General features: G+C 48.2%; 1 pseudogene; it reads right to left on the bottom strand.

The window, feature by feature from the left end:
* Positions 1 to 4,238: 4,238 nt before the first annotated feature.
* Positions 4,239 to 4,356, bottom strand: LOC126482837 (5S ribosomal RNA; annotated as a pseudogene).
* Positions 4,357 to 7,586: the final 3,230 nt, after the last annotated feature.

Here is a 7,586-nt window from a genome sequence, read left to right as displayed (position 1 = left end):
AGCTCTGACGCCACATCCAATCAAATCCCAGATGTGTTCGATCGGGTCCAGATCTGGCAAGATGGGGACAAGCAAATCAATTGGAACTCACCACTGTGTTTCTCGAACAGCTCCATCGCATTCCTGGCCTCGGGGACATGGCGCATTGTCATGCTGAAAATGCCACTGCCGTCGGGAAACGTGACCGTTATGAACGGGTGTACGTGGTCTGCAACAAGTGTACGACACTCCTTGACCGTCATGGTGCCTCACACGAAATCCACTGGACCCGTGGATGCCCAAGAGAATGTTCCCCAGAGCGTATTGGAGTCGTCGCCAGCTCGTCTCCCACAGTACAGGTGTCAAGGAACAGTTCCCCTCGAAAACGATAGATTCGTGCCCTCCCGTAGGGATTCATCACACCATGCAGTGCTTTGCCACAGCATGGAATACAAGTGCTACTAGTGCCGATGCTCATGTGTCCAGTTCAGTCGTAGTTGCCGACGTGGTGTTAAAATTGTCGCATATATGGGTCGTTGGCTGCAGAGGCCCATCGTTAGGGATGTTTGGTGCACTATGTACACTCCTGGAAATTGAAATAAGAACACCGTGAATTCATTGTCCCAGGAAGGGGAAACTTTATTGACACATTCCTGGGGTCAGATACATCACATGATCACACTGACAGAACCACAGGCACATAGACACAGGCAACAGAGCATGCACAATGTCGGCACTAGTACAGTGTATATCCACCTTTCGCAGCAATGCAGGCTGCTATTCTCCCATGGAGACGATCGTAGAGATGCTGGATGTAGTCCTGTGGAACGGCTTGCCATGCCATTTCCACCTGGCGCCTCAGTTGGACCAGCGTTCGTGCTGGACGTGCAGACCGCGTGAGACGACGCTTCATCCAGTCCCAAACATGCTCAATGGGGGACAGATCCGGAGATCTTGCTGGCCAGGGTAGTTGACTTACACCTTCTAGAGCACGTTGGGTGGCACGGGATACATGCGGACGTGCATTGTCCTGTTGGAACAGCAAGTTCCCTTGCCGGTCTAGGAATGGTAGAACGATGGGTTCGATGACGGTTTGGATGTACCGTGCACTATTCAGTGTCCCCTCGACGATCACCAGTGGTGTACGGCCAGTGTAGGAGATCGCTCCCCACACCATGATGCCGGGTGTTGGCCCTGTATGCCTCGGTCGTATGCAGTCCTGATTGTGGCGCTCACCTGCACGGCGCCAAACACGCATACGACCATCATTGGCACCAAGGCAGAAGCGACTCTCATCGCTGAAGACGACACGTCTCCATTCGTCCCTCCATTCACGCCTGTCGCGACACCACTGGAGGCGGGCTGCACGATGTTGGGGCGTGAGCGGAAGACGGCCTAACGGTGTGAAGGACCGTAGCCCAGCTTCATGGAGACGGTTGCTAATGGTCCTCCCCGATACCCCAGGAGCAACAGTGTCCCTAATTTGCTGGGAAGTGGCGGTGCGGTCCCCTACGGCACTGTGTAGGGTCCTACGGTCTTCGCGTGCATCCGTGCGTCGCTGCGGTCCGGTCCCAGGTCGACGGGCACGTGCACCTTCCGCCGACCACTGGCGACAACATCGATGTACTGTGGAGACCTCATGCCCCACGCGTTGAGCAATTCGGCAGTACGTCCACCCGGCCTCCCGCCTGCCCACTATACGCCCTCGCTCAAAGTCCGTCAACTGCACATACGGTTCACGTCCACGCTGTCGCGGCATGCTACCAGTGTTAAAGACTGCGATGGAGCTCCGTATGCCACGGCAAACTGGCTGACACTGACGGCGGCGGTGCACAAATGCTGCGCAGCTAGCGCCATTCGACGGCCAACACCGCGGTTCCTGGTGTGTCTGCTGTGCCGTGCGTGTGATCATTGCTTGTACAGCCCTCTCGCAGTGTCCGGAGCAAGTATGGTGGGTCTGACACACCGGTGTCAATGTGTTCTTTTTTCCATTTCCAGGAGTGTATTTAGGCACACTTGTATTCTGTCCATCATTACATTCTGATGTTACTTCCGCTACAGTTCACCACCTGTCCTATTTTACCAGTCTGCCCAGTCTAAGAAGCCCGACAGCAGTAATGAGGAGTGGCCGGACACGCCACTACGTTTGGATGTGATTTCGCCTTTGTTTTGTCACGTGTGAGGACACTCAAGACAGCACTCCTCGGACACCAGACAAGTCGTGCAGTTTTATAAATGCTCGTGCCAAGCCTCTGGGCCATCACAATCTGCCCTCGATCAAACTCAGGTGGATAGTGCGTCTTCTCCATTCTTCACACGGACAGAACGCTCATTGATACCACATGCACCGTGCGTGTGTCTGACTAGCAGCCATCCTCGTCAGGTGATGCTGCTATCGTCTGGACGGGTTTATGTCGATAGTAGGTTCGTTTACGACCAGTTTAACCAGTGGTCGTAAACCTCATATCTTCGGAGTTACGGCCTGCGAGTGTACTTGTGTATGAGGGCCATATCTTGCACACCAAGCACTTTGGCACGAGACAAATGAGCAAACAGCCTACTTACTAGACGTTTATGCAGCACAAGGCGTTTACCTTGGTATCAAGCACGCGACCAACACAAGAACACGTACTGTAATCCACAGCCTACTACAGAACGCAGTGTATCGGTCAGAAATGTCATTTATATCTGGTGTACTCGTAGGGTTCACATGGAGCATTGTTTGGGGTACCACAGCAGTACATTACTCAAAATTGCTTCTGTGTCCATCACTGGACGTACAGCTCCCAATGGAGACCAACTGTTCAACACAGATATAGCAGATCCGGTATCTGTTAAGGGCAAACAGATGTAAGCACCCTACACGCATGTAACCTATGTCGGTATGTTCCCAGAAATCAAATAAGCCGCGCATCTGTAGAGATGTTTAGTACCCTGTTCAGTGACTTTCGGAAACGTAATTTTTACAACTCGCACACATGCTAAGTAGTAAAGGATATTAAAACATTGAAGGACAACTGTGGAATGAGAGTCGGAAGAACAGCTGCAGCCGAAAGTGTTGTTAAGTCTTTTTTTCTGGACAGTCCTCCATGAACTATAACTCTGCCCCTACCATGAAGAGAAAGTCCAAGCTCTGCTGCCACACGGTCAGCCCGCGATATTTTAATTCCTCCAGTCGTTTCTCCAAACATGTCATCATCTGCAGTCACGACGAAGACGTTATTCACTGATGAGGTGGGCTTCGCGAGAGTTTGTATCGTAATTTAGAGCAACACGCACGTATGGGCAATCGCCGACCCGCATGCAGTTGAAGAGAGACGTCACCAGCACACATTTAGTATCAATGTTTGGGCAGGCGTCCACAGGAACAGACTGCTAGATCCCAACGTTCTACACGACACATTGAATGGTGCTTGGTATCGTATCATATTACATATGTTGCTGGAGAATGTGCCATTACATGGACAACTGCAAACGTAGTACATGGATGATGGAGTAACGGCCCATTTTCAACTTTGGGTGAGGCGACACGTAGCACGAGTCTTTCAGGAGCGATGGATTGGTAGGGGAGAGCCAGTACCTTGTCTTCCCATTCTCCTGACCTTAACACTATGGGTATTGGACTTTGGAGCATGCAAAAATGATGCGGATACATTGAGAGAACGCGTGTTCAACGCCTGCTGAGCAATCTAGCAACAACCAAGGGTGTTGCAACGAATGCGTGATTCCATGATCTAAAGGCGAAAAATTTAAGAAACTGATGCACTGGACCTTTGTTAAAGCTTACAATTTGTGCATATACTGACATATTTTAGCTTTTTTTGTGAATACACAATTCTATTGATTTTGTGTGGCATTGAATATTTACGTCTACCCTCACTGCCAGATTTATACATTTTCGTGGCAATTCCTGAACGCCCCTTGAGTAGGACAGAGGACTTGACTTAGACCCTGACCATGTCGCCACCACAAGTGCACAATACTTGCAAATGGATGGTATTTTGGACAGGCTCAATTAGTGACGCTATTTGTTTTATTAATTCATACCACTGTCATAAGCACTCCGTCTTCAGGCCACAACTGGCCCATCGGGACCATCCGACCGCCGTGTCATCCTCAGGTGAGGATGCGGATAGGAGGGGCATGTGGTCAGCACACCGCTCTCCCGGTCGTTAAGATGATTTTCTTTGACCGGAGCCGCTGCTATTCGGTCGAGTAGCTCCTCAATTGGCATCACGAGGCTGATGCACCCCGAAAAATGGCAACAGCGCATGGTAGCCTGTATGGCTACCCATCCAAGTGCCGGCCACGCCCGACAGCGCTTAACTTCGGTGATCTGACGGGAACCGGTGTACCCACTGCGGCAAGGCCATTGCCACTGTCATAAGAGTACCATTGTAAGTTTCATTTCGTTTGTATCCGAACAGTTCATGTTTTTATAATGCCTCTCGTTGGTTTATTGCCTATAACAGAAAAACAGAAGACAGACATTATTCGTCAATACTATCAACCATCACATTAACTAAAACACTCTGCTGAGGCTCGGGCAATTTTTGAATTTCATAGCTGTAAAAAGCTACGGGTTCAACCCAATTCAAAGGGTATTCTTATCCTCAAACTAATTTTATTGATTGTGGTTCGATAACGAGCGAAAATGACAAATATCTGAAAATGCTGGATCACAAAGATAAGTGCAGTTAGTATTGCATTCGAGCCAAGTTCCTGGACAGATTGTTTGTGGAATCATCAGGATGTATATCTACATCTACATGGATACTCCGCAAATCACATTTAAGTGCCTGGCAGAGGGTTCATCGAACCACCTTCAGCGCAAATTGATACATTTACCATTCCCGATTATCCCTGAAAAGAAAACGGAATCACCCTGTATACGATGAACATTACTTTAACCATCAGCATTCGAACAAGGGCCTTAATGAATGGGTGGCAGCATAGGCCACCGCCAAGGGTGCCAGCAGAGAGGGAGCGCTAACACTGACCAAAAAACAGAGAAAGATGAAGATAAAGATAAAGAGAAAGAAAAGGAAAGTAAGATGGATTAAAAATTAACAGGCAGACACAGGTGTTTCTATCTTCCGTCTACGAGAAGAAGCCTGCTCCTCATCCAGCGACCGTAAACTTGTACGCTGATGCCACAGAGTCATTTCCTCCGTGTATCAACGCACAGAAATTGATACTAACGAACAGACATCTATCGCTAACATGGTTTATGTGACAACAGTGCTCTTGGCTCACGTAGCTCTCGCCTACGGAAATCGCTCATATACTACTTCGATGGAATATAACAGGATCGCGACGATCGGTGAATGATTGTCGAAGCAAATATGGCATTTGATTTGTTCGAAGGCTTCCGAACTTTGCCTATTTTTACCGCCTAAGGTCTGCATCGAGACGCGACTGGAGGAAGCAAATAATAGTGGAGGAGTTGACACACACACACACACACACACACACACACACACACAAACACAAACACACACACATACTGAGGTGACAAAAGTCATGGGGTACCTTCTCATATCGCGTAGGACTCCTGCCCGGCGTAATACAGCAGCTTGACGTGGTATGGACTCAAGAAGTCGTTGAATGTCCTCTACGGAAGCGTTAATCCATGCTGCCTCTCTCTATAGCTGCCCATAATTGCGAAAGTGTCGCCGGTGCAGGATTTTATCCACCGACTGGCCTTTCCATTATGTCCCATAAATATTCGATGGTATTCATGTCGGTCTAACTGGGTGGTCAAACCATTCACTCGAATTGTACAGAATATTCTTCAAACCAATCGCTAACAGCTGTGTCCCAGTGACATGGCATAGTGTCATCCATAAAAATTCCGTCGTTGTTTGGGGACATGCAGTCAAGGAATGGCTGCATATGGTCTCCAGGTAACCGAATATAACCATTTTCGGTCAATTACACAGTGCATTTCATGTAAAGGCAGCCCACACCATTATGGAGTCACCACCAGCTTGCACAATGCCTTGTTGACAACTTGGGTGGGTTCTGCGCCACACCCGAACCCTACCATCAGCTCTTATCAACTGAAATCGGGATTCATCTGACTAGTCGACGGTTTTACAGTCGTCTAGGAGTCAATCGATACGGTCACGAGCCCAGAACAGGCGCTGCAGGCGATGTCGTGCTGTTTGCAAAGGCTCTCCCGTCTATCGTCTGCTGCCATAGGCCATTAACGTACATTTCGCCGCACTGTTCTGACGGATACGTTCGCCGTAAGTCCCACATTGATTTATACGGTCATTTCACGCAGTGTTGCTATCTCTTAGCACTGGAAACTCTACAAAATGCCGCTGCTCTCGATTGTTAAGTGAAGGCCATCAGGCACTACGTTGTCCGTGGTGAGACGTAATGCCTGAAATTTGTTATTCCCGCATGCTCTCGGAAAACTGAATTCCTAACGACTTCCGAAATAGAATGAATGCCCCATGCGTCTCGTTCCAGCTACTGCTCCGCGTTGAAAGTCTGTTAATTCCCGTCGCAAGGCCACAATCACGTCGGAAACCTTTTCACATGAATCACCTGCGTACGAATGTCAGCTCAGCCAATGCACTGCCCTTTTACACTTGTGTACGCAATACCGCCGCCATCTGTATATGCGTATGTCGCTATCCCATTAATTTGTCACCTCAGTGTAACTTACCTGCCCTTCTGACCAGCACTTTTGCTATTCCCACGTTTCGGTTAGTACGATTGAACATTTTAGAAACTTTATACAATTTGTAATTTATTAACTATAGCCATACATTTTCTTTGTTGTGTGCAACATTTTTCATCAAATCAGTAATGCTTGATTTTTTTTAAAAGCGCAAAACTATAAAATCTGCGTAGAAACAATTGGAGAAATGTAGTTTTACAGGAGGTGGGGGGGGGGGGGGGGATAACTTTGATAGCTCTGCCAGGGGTGCAGGATCATCTCAGTACGCATTTAATTCGAACCAAATTATCTCTCAGTTAAACGTGAACATCCTAGAGCAATCTAGTGGCTTCGGCTACATGACCCCTACTAATTGTTATACAAGCTTTTCGAGATTAACACCTTGAGATACAGATGCGTAAATGTTTCTACATTCGACGCACTGAGTCCCGTTCCAAACAGTCGCCAAGATTCAGTGAGTGCGCCCCTCTTCCTTTTTGGCTCTGAGCACTATGGGACTTAACATCTGAGATCATCAGTCCCCTAGAACTCAGAACTACTTAAACCTAACTAACCTAAGGAAATCACACACATCCATGCCCGAGGCAGGATTCTAACCTGCGACCGTAGCAGACGCGCGGTTCTGGACTGAAGTGCCTAGAACCGCTCGGATACAACGGCCGGCTCTTCCTCTTTGCTTAATCCCTTAGTTTTAGCCCCACGTCACGTACCTATGAAGTCTTGCTCTTCCACATTACAAAATATTAAGGAACTTTCAAAGAGAAAGAATCAGTTTTCATTAAATTCTGATGTTTCTATGCCTTTAGAAACACTACGCGGTGTCAGATATAGTCAGTTAGTCCTAATCACACAACTGTCAATTAACCTTCAATTCTCACACGACTTTTGTTTGACTGGCGATTCTGCTATGAAA

This window comes from Schistocerca serialis, chromosome 5 (assembly GCF_023864345.2).
Source record: "Schistocerca serialis cubense isolate TAMUIC-IGC-003099 chromosome 5, iqSchSeri2.2, whole genome shotgun sequence".
Lineage (NCBI taxonomy): Eukaryota > Metazoa > Arthropoda > Insecta > Orthoptera > Acrididae > Schistocerca > Schistocerca serialis.
This window is presented reverse-complemented; position numbering and strand designations above follow the sequence as displayed.